Below are 13339 nucleotides of genomic sequence, written 5' to 3' on the forward strand. Positions count from 1 at the left end.
GCATATTTGCAGTTTACTTCCTGCTGGAACGAACTCAGGCTTTCCTCTCTTTTGTTGCTCCTCATCCCCACCCTAGCAAAAGAATCCCCTTTCCTTTTCTTAGGCCCACTTCCCACACACTGCATAAAAGCTCCTCCCTGTGAAGTGATGACCTCATGCTACTAGCCATGCTCCTTGGAGCAACTCCGGGCCTGCTGCCAGCTTTCTCCGCCCTCAGGCTGACACGGCAACGTATCTTTCCTCAGCCCGCTGCTTCCCAGTTGAAAGAACATCAACAAGTGGCAGTAAGCGGCGGGTACCGGCCGGGCAGGAAGATGGGCTCTCTGTATAGACAAAGGACAGAGTGCCAGCCGCCTGTCATAGACTCGCACCAAGCACAAACCTACTTACTATCACCAAAGTGCCTCTCCTCCCCACTGTTCGAAGAACTAAACTGAACTCTGAACATTTTAAAGCATGGAAATACATCTGACGCTACTTAACTGCAGTGTAACCCTAACTGAACCTTGCTTCCCCGTGTTAAATCTCTTTATTCCAGTGAAGTAAATGTCACCTCTTCCTTTCTCTTAACAAAGACCCATCTTATCTTCCATTGTTTCCCTCTAAAATCCTCCAACCTCTTCTTCCCCCATCTTTACTTTCAAGAGTATCCTCAGCATGACTTCTTTATGGTCACTTTGCACACTGGCAATCGAAATACCAATTGTAGAAGAAACTTCCCTTGAAAGATTGAGTTGTGACATGAAGTTACATTTGCAGGAAAGCAGAAAAGGATCATGGTGATGTTTAATAGAGCTTTTGCTCATTTAAAAAGTAACCTTATATATACAAGAATTGATCTTGGCCATCAAAGAAATGTCCCCAAAGCTCAGCTCTTCCGGGATTAATGTTCCAGTTGTGTCTATTTTAAAGTTGTAACAGTACTGACAATCTGCCTCAATGGATTAAGAAGGAGAGAATATACACGTGCTCACCAACAATGTCACTCAACTTGTAACGTTTTCAATTTGATTTGACTGTGAATGTATCAGAAGCTTGAACATCCCATCTCCTTGAGTCTTCCAAAGACTAGCACATACATATAGTAAACCATAACGGTTATCTCTTTATGTTATTTAACAGGTAAAATTAACTGAAAATAATAACCAGTAAATTCTTCCCATCAGAAAGTTTCAGACCTCATCCACCTCCTTCTTACCTCCAAGTTAATAAAAGCAGAACATCAAAGTTACTTTATGCAACTTTACTACAAAGCAGGGGAAAGTTACATCAGCAAACAGAATCACCGAATCATAGAACAGTTTGGGTTGGAAGGAACCTGAAAGGTTACCCAGTTCCAACCCCCCTGCCTTGGGCAGGGACACCTCCCACCAGATCAGGCTGCCCAAAGCCCCATCCAACCTGGTCTTGAACACCTCCAGGGATGGGGCAGCCATAGCTTCCCTGGGCAACCTGTGCCAGCGCCTCACCATCCTCATCCCAAAGAAATTCTGCTCTTTGATGTATGTGAAGAGCTAGATAGCAGGTAATTCAGGGAGAATCAGAAGTTGCAGCAGTTAAGTTCGGAGGCGCAGTAGAGATATTACAAGTCGGTTTGTTTAGGCATATTACAAAACCTTAGGCGTTCCCATGGGATGCGTCACTTCCACGGGTGTATGCTCAGGTAAATCCAAACGTAACAGCAACACACTCCAACGTGAAAAGGGACGTTTAATGCCCTTCTACAGGCGTTGTTCTCAAACACAAAACACGCGAGTACTTGAAACCCCCGCAACGCACGAAGCAGAAAACCGCGGCGGAGAGCAGCCAGGGCAGCGGCGCGCAGTAGGCCCTGCCGGCGCGTCGAACGCGCAAGCTACGGCAGTGACACAGCGCTGTCACGGGGGGAGGACACGCCGAACTCGACCGGGGACACCCGCGGCGCGCCCCGGGCGGCGCTGACAGCCCCGCGAGGCCGTGGCCCGCCCCTCTCCCCCCGCCTCGCCGCCCGCCCCGCCCGCAGGTGCCGCCTCCCCCCCCCTCCCGCCCGGTGCGCGCGGGCGGGAGGCGGCAGGGGCGGGGCCGCCGTACCCCCCGCCACCGCGTTCCCCCCCCACCCCCGCAGGGCCCGGCCGCCGCCGCCGTCGCCGCCGCACGCGCGCGCCGCCCCCCTACCTGACAAGCCGAGCCCCCTCCGCCGCCGCGGGCGTCACGGCCGCCCCCCACCACGGCCCGGCGCCGCCAGCCCCCACCTGACCGGCGCGGGCCAATCCGCGCGGGAGGGTCCGCCCACCCCAGCCCGCCCAGCCAATCCGCGCCCTCCCCGCCGCCCGTGACGCGACAGCCTCCAGCGATTGGCCGCGTCGCTAAAGGGGGCGGGGCTTAGGCCCCTCTCCAGTCCGCTCCGGCCCTCCCACGCCCCCCCGGCCCCGCCCGCCGCCGCGGCGCCTCCGTGCCCCAGCAACGCTTGTCCCCGCATGCCGTCCGGAGGCCGCGGGTTCGAGACTGCCTGAGCCACGTGTGCGTGTCGCTGAAGCCCCGCAGCGACCGCCCGGTGCGGCCGAGGCCCGCGATTCCTGAGCTGTTTGTCACCGGATCATGGAAACGCAGGGCAGGACGTGGAAGAAACGCGTGAGACTGCAGGACAGGCACCCATGGCATCCCGGTACTCGGCACCGGTGGGGCTTTATCTCTGAAGCTGTGTTCAGTTTGGAAAAAAGTGGAAGATGTCAGATCGGTTTTCAGTTTCCTAAGATGACAATAAAGGCAGGATGTCATACTGAGGGACCTGGACAGGCTGGAGAAGTGGGCCTGTGAGAACCTCGTGAGATTCAACAAAGGAAGTGCAAAGTTCTACACCTGTGTCAGTACAGTCCCCAATTTCAGTACAGGATGAGGAATGACGTGATTGAGAGCTGCCCTGCAGAGAAGGACTTGGGTGTGCTGGTTGATGAGAAGCTCAACATGAGTTGGCAGTTATGGTCCGCAGCCCAGAAGGCCAACCATATCCTGGGCTGCATCAAAAGAAGCATGGCCAACAGGTCAAGGGAAGTGATTCTGCCCTTCTATTCCTCTCTTGTGAGACCTCATCTGGAGTACTGTGTCCAGTTCTGGATTCATTGAATCACAGAATCGCTAGGTTGAAAGGACCCACTGGATCATCGAGTCCAACCGTTCCTATCAATCACTAAGCCCTGCCCCTCAGCACCTCATCCACCTGTCTTTTAAACACCTCCAGGGAAGGTGACTCAACCACCTCCCTGGGCAGCCTGTGCCAGTGCACAATGACCCTCTCTACGAAAAATTTTTTCCTGATGTCAAGCCTGAACCTCCCCTGACAGAGCTTGAGGCCATTCCCTCTTGTCCTGTCCCCTGTCACTTGGGAGAAAAGGCCAGCTCCCTGCTCTCCACAGCCTCCTTTCAGGTAGTTGTGGAGAGCAATGAGGTCTCCCCTCAGCCTCCTCCAGGCTAAACAACCCCAACTCCCTCAGCTGCTCCTCGTAAGACTTGTTCTCCAGCCTCTTCACCAGCTTCGTCACTCTTCTCTGGATTCGCTCCAGAGCCTCAACATCCTTCTTGTGGTGAGGGGCCCAGAACTGAACATGGTATTTGAGGTTCAGTCTCACCAGGGCTGAGTACAGATGGAGAATAACCTACCCGGACCTGCTGGTTACGCCATTTCTGATACTTCTGAATCCTCAACAGAAGAAGGATATGGAACTATTGGAAGCAACCCAGCCTGTATTGATACTGAGGGTTGCCCCAACAAATGCTGGACTTGCACTTGGCCTTGTTGAACCTCATGAGAACCACATGAGCTCAGTTATGGATGTTGTCCAGGTCCCTCTGGAATGCATCCCATCCCTTAGGCATGCCAACTGCACCACTCAGTTTGGCATCATCTGCAAACTTGCTGGGGGTGTACTCAATACCACTGTCTATGTTATTGGTGAACACATCAAACTATATTGCTCCCACTACCCCTTCTTTGTTTTAGAGTACTTGATGTGGATATGGTTATGGAACTGTTGGAACAGGGCTACAAAGATGATCATGGGGCTGGAGCACCTCCCATATGAGGACAGGCTGAGAGAGTTGGGAGTTGTTTGGCCTGGAGAAGAGAAGGCTATCTGGCTATCACATATGTCAAAGAGCAGAATTTCTTCACCATGAGAGTGGTGAGGCACTGGCACAGGTTGCCCAGGGAAGCTGTGGCTGCCTCATCCCTGGAGGTGTTCAAGGCCAGATTGGATGGGGCCTTGGGCAGCCTGATCTGGTGAGAGGTGTCCCTGCCCATAGCTGGGGGGTTGGAATTGGTTGGTCTTTAAGGTTCCTTCCAACCCAAACTGTTCTATGATTCTATGATTCATTATTTTTTTGAGAACAAGCACTCTGAAATATCACAGAATTATTAGATCATAGCTACTTCAGGCTTTTTAATCTTTTTGCAAACAAATGTACTGTATGAACAAATACAAGTACAGAATTAACAAGTAAAGATGAGTTAAAGAATGCCAGTGAGAAATAATGCATTTTAAGAACAAATGTAAAGAGGAGGATCACTAACTACAAAAAAAAAAAAAAAGCCAGCCTTGCTATGCCTGCTAGAGGGGAAACACTCCCCTTCTTCTCCACTGATGGAGCAAAGCTGTAAATGCTGTTGAAAGGAGCGGGGAGCATAAGAGCAAGTTGTCAAGAGAAGGGCAGATATCTTGGAGTTCTAGTTGACATTAGCTGAAAAATAGAGGCAGCATAGAAAGAATTTCTAGAGAGTCAAACAGTGACATTAATGAAAACAACAAACTCAAGGATGTAGGATATAGAGCCATATGTAGAATTGGCAAAAGGATCGACAGTATTAAACACTGAAAAAATAAATCATCTATTCAACTCTTATATGTTTACAGATTCTTTGTATTCTGATTCATCACCAATAACTAAACAAATTTTTCTCACAATTCTGATACTGCCAAGAGCATAGACAAAACAAATTAAAAATTACTGTGAATAACAAATTGAGCTACAATTATTACTATCAATGAGGCTACCTCACTACCAGAAAGACATTGAGGTGCTGGAGTGTGTCCACAGAAAGACAACAAAGCTGGTGAAGTGGTTGGGGACTAAGTCTTACGAGGATCGGCTGAAGGAACTTGAGTGATATCAAGGAGAAGCGTTTATGGGCTCTGGAAGAGGGGACAGGCCTCTTGGGAGGACTACAGGAGGGAAGTGAGATTGTGTAGAGAAAAAATCAGAAGGGCTAAGGCTCAGCTAGAAATCAGATTGGCCAAGTCTGTGAAAGATAACAAAAAATCTTTCTATAAATATATAAATGAGAAAAGGAGGACTAGGGAGACCATAGAGTCCCTATTGGATGCAGAAGGAACAACAGTGACAGGGGATGAGGAAAAGGCTGAGGTACTTAATGCCTTCTTTGCCTCAGTCTTTAATTGTAAAGAAAGTTGTTCTGTCTGTGTACAAACCCAGGAGCTAGAGGAGCAAAATGAGGCTCCCATGATCCAAGAGGAGGTGGTCAGAGCCTTGCTAGCCCGACTAGACATCCACAAGTCTATGGGGCTGGATGGGATTCACCCTAGGGTATTGAAGGAGCTGGTGGATGTGCTGGCCAAACCCCTTTCCATCATCTTCCAACAGTCCTGGAAGACTGGGGAAATCCCACTGGACTGGAGGCTGGCTGATGTTGTGCCCATCTACAAGAAGGGTCTCAGGGAGGACCCAGAAAACTACAGGCCTGTCAGTCTGACCTCAGTGCCAGGGAAATTCATGGAACAGGTGATCTTGAGTGCTATCATGAAGCACATGCAAGAGAACCGGGTGATCAGGCCCAGTCAACATGGGTTCACAAAAGGCAGGGCTTGCCAAACTAACCTGATTGCCTTCTATGACAAAGTGACTCGGCTGCTGGATGAGGCAAAGGCTGTGGATGTATCTTCCTGGACTTCAGTAAAGCCTTTGACAGAGTTTCTCACAGCATTCTGCTTGAGAAACTGTCAGCCTCTGGCCTGGCCAGGCGCACAATCTCCTGGGTGGAAAACTGGTTGGATGGCCGGGCCCAGAGAGTGGTGATAAAGGGTGTGAAAGCCAGTGACAAGTGGGGTTCCCCAGGGCTCAGTGCTGGGTCCAGCCCTGTTCAATGTCTTTATCAATGTCCTGGATGAAGGCATCGAGTGCACCCTTAGCAAGTTTGCCGATGACACTAAGCTGGGTGGAAGTGTTGATCTGCTGGAGGGTAGGGAGACTCTGCAAAGGGATCTGAACAGGCTGGACCGCTGGGCTGAGTCCAATGGCATGAGGTTTAACAAGGCCAAATGCCGGGTCCTGCACTTGGGGCACAACAACCCTGTGCAGTGCTACAGACTAGGAGAAGTCTGTCTAGAAAGCTGCCTGGAGGAGAGGGACCTGGGGGTGTTGGTTGACAGCCGACTTAACATGAGCCAGCAGTGTGCCTGGGTGGCCAAGAAGGCCAGGGGCATCTTGGCTTGTATTAGAAATGGTGTGACCAGCAGGTCCAGGGAGGTTATTCTCCCTCTGTACTCGGCACTGGTGAGACCGCTCCTCGAATACTGTGTTCAGTTCTGGGCCCCTCACCACAAGAAGGATGTGGAGGCTCTGGAGAGAGTCCAGAGAAGAGCAACAAAGCTGGTGAGGGGGCTGGAGAACAGGTCTTATGAGGAGCGGCTAAAAGAGCTGGGGTTGTTTAGCCTGGAGAAGAGGAGGCTGACGGTAGACCTCATTGCTCTCTACAACTACCTGAAAGGACGTTGTAGAGAGGAGGGAGCTGGCCTCTTCTCCCAAGTGACAGGGGACAGGACAAGAGGGAATGGCCTCAAGCTCCGCCAGGGGAGATTTAGGCTGGACATTAGGAAAAAATTTTTCCCGGGAAGGGTCATTGGGCACTGGCAGAGGCTGCCCAGGGAGGTGGTTGATTCCCCTTCTCTGGAGGTGTTTAAGGCACGGATGGACAAGGTGCTAAGGGGCATGGTTTAGTGTTTGATAGGAATGGTTGGACTCGATGATCTGCTGGGTCTCTTCATACCTGGTTATTCTATGACATTCTATGAACTGGGGGTCTTTAGCCTGGAGAGAAGGAGGCTGAGGAGAGACCTCATCACTGTCTTCAACTACCTGAAAGGTTGTAGCGAGGTTGATATTAGTCTCTTCTCCTAAGTGGAAATGGCCTCCAGTTGCACTGGGGGAGGTTTAGATTGGATATTAGGAAAATTCTTTGCTGAAAGGGTTCTCAGGCACTGGAACAGGCTGCCCAGGGAGGTGTTTGAGTCACCATCCCTGGAGGTGTTTGAAGGACACATAGACAATTGCTACTGAAGGTATGGTTCAGTAGTGGACAGGTACAGTTGGACTCGATTGATCTCAATGGTCTTTTCCAACCTAGCAATTCTATGATTCTATGGCAAATCCTGAGAAATTAACTCCAGGACATTGCAGCTTCTGGACATATTGACAAGGAGTTCTGTTACCTCACCAACTCAGCATCAGTGAGATGTAATGAGACACTGAAAAGAAGAAAGGAAAACCATTTAAGAAAAGGTAAAATGAAAAAAAAAAGAAAACAAGAAAAAAAGAGCCGTAGTTGTGACACTTAGCAGGTTTAGCTAAACTTCAGGAATATTAAAGTGTTGTATATTGTCTTTTGTAACAGATAGTGTTTAAAGCAAATTAAAAAAATCCATTTAATCAAGTAATAATAACGAAGTTTGATGCCGTGATGCATGTCATATGTGCAGAAGAACACAAGAACCCCCTAACAGGTTAGATGAGAGTTACAGACAAATATCTTTTCTCGAGGGATTGCCAGTCGCTGCTGTTTAGGAATGAGTATAAAAAATGGAACATAGGCAGAACAATCATACTTCAGTCCACAGTTTCTTAGGCTAGAATTTGCATTTATACCAAAATATATAAAAAACACCAATGAAACTTTGCTGTGTGCAGTTTTCTACATCTCTGTTTAAGCCATTTATGCCATTTTCTTTCAAAACATCTTACAGAAATTTCCTTTATTTACCTTTTATCACATGAGAAAGAATTACTTTCTTTTGTGCCTCATCTATACGCACCTTGAGGCAAGTTGAGACCTATATACAGTTAGAAACAAGTTTATGTAATACATGTACAACTGTTTAAAAAATCAATAGTTGTAGTAGAAAGAGGTTTTTTAAGATGTAATTTACATTTTGATACTTTTCAACAATGTTGTATTTGGGATAAAAATCTTAATTTAGATGCAGATATTGAATTTGGTATAAGAAATCATCAATGACAGGGGTTTATGACAAATGCAGGTGCAAATGACCTCATTCAGTCTTGGTTCAGCTATATTTAAATAGAACCTATTTTACTGAGCAGGTATCTTGTCAGTCAAGCTGCTCAGATACCTAAAGAAGATCTTACATGATTACATCTCAGTTTGGTAATTTAGATGGCTTCAAGAGCCTTGTACCTGATGAAAACTGCTAGACACTGATATGAGAGTAGAAAAATCTCTGCTCATTAATTTCCTGATTAGAATTTTTAAAACTTTACTGAAGAACCTGCTTGACTTTTGAGGAAGAAAGTATTCCTTGTTCCTTTTTTTCAGCAAGATTTTTTTCCCCAAACCTTTTCAGATACTTGTTAAATAAAGATGAAAAAAGGTAGGCGTATACTGCAGTCGTAGTGTAGGCATATACAAACATTTTGAAAATAATTTTTTTATTTTTATTTAGAAAGTACAATTATTAATGAAATATTAAAAGCTGTAGAAGCAATTAGCACTTGCAATTAAAAGCCAGATTAACAACTTCATTTCTACCAGTCTGCTTTTCTGTCTTCCCTATCCCAGTCTTCCATTCCTCCACTCAAGCCCATGTGTGATTTCCTCGGCCCCATTGCCAGGGCCCCCCATCTAACTCCAGAAGCTGAGAGGGTTTAGTCTTACACGTGTCCAAAGGAGGCAAAATTAATCAGGAAAATGAATGTGCTTTTGCTTCAGCGCATTCTCTCAGCTCTTGGACATACTTTCTGCCAGTCTCTCCCCTTTGCTTCTGTATCTTAAATCCTACAAATTAGATCTACAGCTTCATGCTAAATCAAAGCTGATCAACATCAGTACTTTAAACCTGCAGGTTTGGCCAATGGTGGCATTGAAAGCATTGTTTCATACCTTGTTGCAAAAATGCCTCTTGAGAAACTCAGCAAGCACCTGGACACATGCTGGGTTCTGTGGTGCAGCTCCTCAACGCCTGCCAGGCAGAGCACTTCATGGCTTAGCTGGCTGAAACAGTAGTGGCTGCCTAGTAAAAATACCTGGGAAATTCAGTTTAGTATCCTGGATTTGCCTTCTCCAATATGACTCATCTACTGTAAGCTCTCACTTTGATTTCTGTAAGCTTCTCAACTACCAGAGAAGTTTCAGTCTTTCTATCATGATCTACTCACCCTAGAAAATACCAGAGGCTCTGCTCCTCAAATAGTAAAACTTTTGTCCTATTCAGTTAAGCTGTGGGTTTCAAGAGTAGTTCTATTCTGTTTGCTGCAATTCTTCTGGTACACTGCCAGCCTCTAATTCAGTTAGCACATTTTTATAATTTTGAATGCTTCTTTTCTACCTTTGTCTGCTTAAATTGTTTATGGCTTATTGCCTAAAATTCCTGCATGTGACATGCAAGTTATCTGCTTTATACTGCTGATACCCATGTTGAAAATCCTTCAAGTTATTCTTAGGGAACAGATACTGTAGCATTATATTACTTGAAGATTTGTGACATTTTTAAATTAAATTATATGCCTGGAGGAAAAATATAAATGTGGGAAAGAGAGAAGGTGGAAGTTCCTCATTATCACTCCTTCAAAATGCCAAAGTACAATGGGAATAATTTCAAAATCCAACATAAAAAAAAATAATCTCCTGGATATACTAAAGAATTCTGTTATACACAAGTCACTAGTAGAGAGAAGTTACTATAGAATTATACTCAGAATAAAAGATGGCAAAGAGATGTCTGTGAAGGATAAAAATAAATTTAGAAAAAATTCCCCAGTAATCTCAGGCTTTTGACCAACAATATAGTTCCTTGATCCCCAACAAGGACACATTAATACCTTCCCGTTGAGTTCGATTTGCTGCAGTTCTTTGATAGGTTATGCATGAATGAGTATCTTTTTTCTAGACCATCCTAAGTCTTTGGTAAAAATATTGCAGTTTACCTTTTTACTCATTCTTTCCCTATTTACTAGCAGTTTTATTGGGAAATCTAAAGAAAAAAGTTTCAGTAACTACACAAACTGTGTATTAAAGCACTGTTATATCAAAACCAGAATACTGTTGCTACCATTATTATTAAAATTACTCTTCCTCTTCTATTACATATCTGGATAATAACATCTTAAAATTCCGGCATGTTAAAGCAATGAAACAAAGAGCACGTGAGTACAGAGCTGTTCCACACCTGAACGCCGTTTTCACCTCTGCTGTAGAAATTCTACATATGAAAAGCTCTCTCTGCCTTAGTATTTCTGTCTATGAATGGCAACATCAATCATTTTCTTGACAGATGTTAGAAGTCATAGACTGATAATATTTATAAACTATTTTCAAATCATTGTATGGAAAAGGTAAAAAATGCAAATAATAGTATGCAGAATAAGGATGTTTTAGTTATCACAGAATCACAGAATAACCAGGTTGGAAGAGACCCACCGGATCACCGAGTCCAACCGTTCCTACCAAACACTAAACCATATTCCTCAGCACCTCGTCCACCCGTGCCTTAAACACCTCCAGGGAAGGTGACTCAACCACCTCCCTGGGCAGCCTGTTCCAGTGCCCAATGACCCTTTCTGTAAAGAATTTTTTCCTAACGTCTAGCCTAAACCTCCCCTGGCGGAGCTTGAGGCCATTCCCTCTTGTCCTGTCCCCTGTCACTTGGGAGAAGAGGCCAGCACCCTCCTCTCTACAACGTCCTTTCAGGTAGTTGTAGAGAGCAATGAGGTCACCCCTCAGCCTCCTCTTCTCCAGGCTAAACAACCCCAGCTCTCTCAGCCGCTCCTCATAAGGCCTGTTCTCCAGCCCTTTCACCAGCTTTGTTGCTCTTCTCTGGACTCTCTCCAGAGCCTCCACATCCTTCTTGTGGTGAGGGGCCCAGAAGTGAACACAGTATTCGAGGAGCGGTCTCACCAGTGCCGAGTACAGAGGGAGGATAACCTCCCTGGACCTGCTGGTCACGCCGTTTCTGATACAAGCCAAGACGCCATTGGCCTTCTTGGCCACCTGGGCACACTGCTGGCTCATGTTCAGTCAGCTGTCAACCAACACCCCCAGGTCCCTCTCCTCCAGGCAGCTTTCTAGACAGACTTCTCCTAGTCTGTAGCACCGTATAGGGTTGTTGTGCCCCAAGTGCAGGACCCGGCATTTGGCCTTGTTAAACCTCATGCCATTGGACTCTGCCCAGCGGTCCAGCCTATTCAGATCCCTTTGCAGAGCCTCCCGACCCTCCAGCAGATCGACACTTCCACCCAGCTTAGTGTCGTCCGCAAACTTGCTAAGGGTGCACTCGATGCCTTCATCCAGATCATTGATGAAGACATTGAACAGGGCTGGACCCAGCACTGAGCCCTGGGGAACCCCGCTTGTCACTGGCCTCCAGCTGGATTTCACACCCTTTATCACCACTCTCTGGGCCCGGCCATCCAACCAGTTTTCCACCCAGGAGAGTGTGCGCCTGTCCAGCCCAGAGGCTGACAGTTTCTCAAGCAGAACGCTGTGAGAAACTGTGTCAAAGGCTTTGCTGAAGTCCAGGAAGACCACATCCACAGCCTTTCCCTCATCCAGTAGGCGAGTCACTTTGTCATAGAAGGCGATCAGGTTAGTCTGGCAAGCCCTGCCTTTTGTGAACCCATGTTGACTGGGCCTGATCACCTGGTTCTCTTGCATGTGCTTCATGATAGCACTCAAGATCACCTGTTCCATGACTTTCCCTGGCACTGAGGTCAGACTGACAGGCCTGTAGTTTCCTGGGTCCTCCCTGAGGCCCTTTTTGTAGATGGGCACAACATCAGCCAGCCTCCAGTCCAGTGGGATTTCCCCAGTCTTCCAGGACTGTTGGAAGATGATGGAAAGGGGTTTGGCCAGCACATCCACCAGCTCCTTCAGTACCCTAGGGTGAATCCCTTATGGAAGTATATGGTTATGTTTGGTTATGGAAGTATAATTTTCATATTCTTTTTACAGATTTTCATTATTGCTTGCTATTTTTCTCTTCTCTTCTTTACCCTTCTTTCTCTCCCACCCTCATTTTATACTTCAGATTTTGAATTTCAATGTCTGTTGCTATGACAACGCCATGATCTGACTAGTGCTGCCTTCAGACCCTTTTCAAATCTACAGTACGCTATTTAAAACCACATATTTTGTATTTAAGGTGCTTGGAGATTTCCTTAGAATAACCTGACAGGGTTTTCCCAATCATAAGCTGTGATGCAGATAAGCATTCCTAAATCCTAGTGCTTGCCATTGCTTATATATCCCTTTTCCAAGTTACATTGAATAATTGCCTTTCTGGGGCATGGTGGTTAAATAGAAGCTAATGGGATTAACAGACAGAAACATATTTGTCAGTCTTCCCATATATATATGCATACACACACTCATATATATGTGTGTATACATATACAAATAAACAGACACATGTACATGTGCACATACACAATTTGTTTTTTAACTTCATGCAACCTGGAATCTGCCATAGAACTTCTTGGAGAAGTAAAAGAAGCCAGCAAGGTCTGTTTAATTTTGAAGTAAATAATTAAATTAAATTAAAAATTAAGTAAATAATTGAAGTTCAGCACACATAAGGAACGATTACCAATGATGTGAAGGATATCAAGTCATGGTTTCATTCCTGAAATAAGCTACTGGTCCTTTGTAATGCCTTTGTAATGAATACAGGAAAGGAAGCATGTAATGGAGGAACTACTCAAAATTCAAAGCTAAGGACAAGCATTCAAATCTCTGATTTCCTAAGACTATTTAAATTTCTGATACATTTATTGTCATTATCATTAATTAGAGTCATAGTCTGCTACCTAATGGGCTGTCACAGATACACTGCTTAAATACCTGAACACACTATGATGCAGATATGAGATCTAAATGACGCACTGCACCAACTAGTAATAAAGGAGAGGACAGGTAAGTTCCCGAGCACTTAGACCAATTTAAAACATAATTATAGAGTTCATGCAGAGTCATTACAAGCACTGGGCCACCATTTCTATTGTGATGAACCCTGGGTTTATCCTGCATATTAGATGACATTACAGACTGACACAGAGTTTTCAT

Source organism: Phaenicophaeus curvirostris, chromosome Z (genome assembly GCF_032191515.1).
Source record: "Phaenicophaeus curvirostris isolate KB17595 chromosome Z, BPBGC_Pcur_1.0, whole genome shotgun sequence".
In the NCBI taxonomy this organism is placed as follows: Eukaryota; Metazoa; Chordata; class Aves; order Cuculiformes; family Cuculidae; genus Phaenicophaeus; species Phaenicophaeus curvirostris.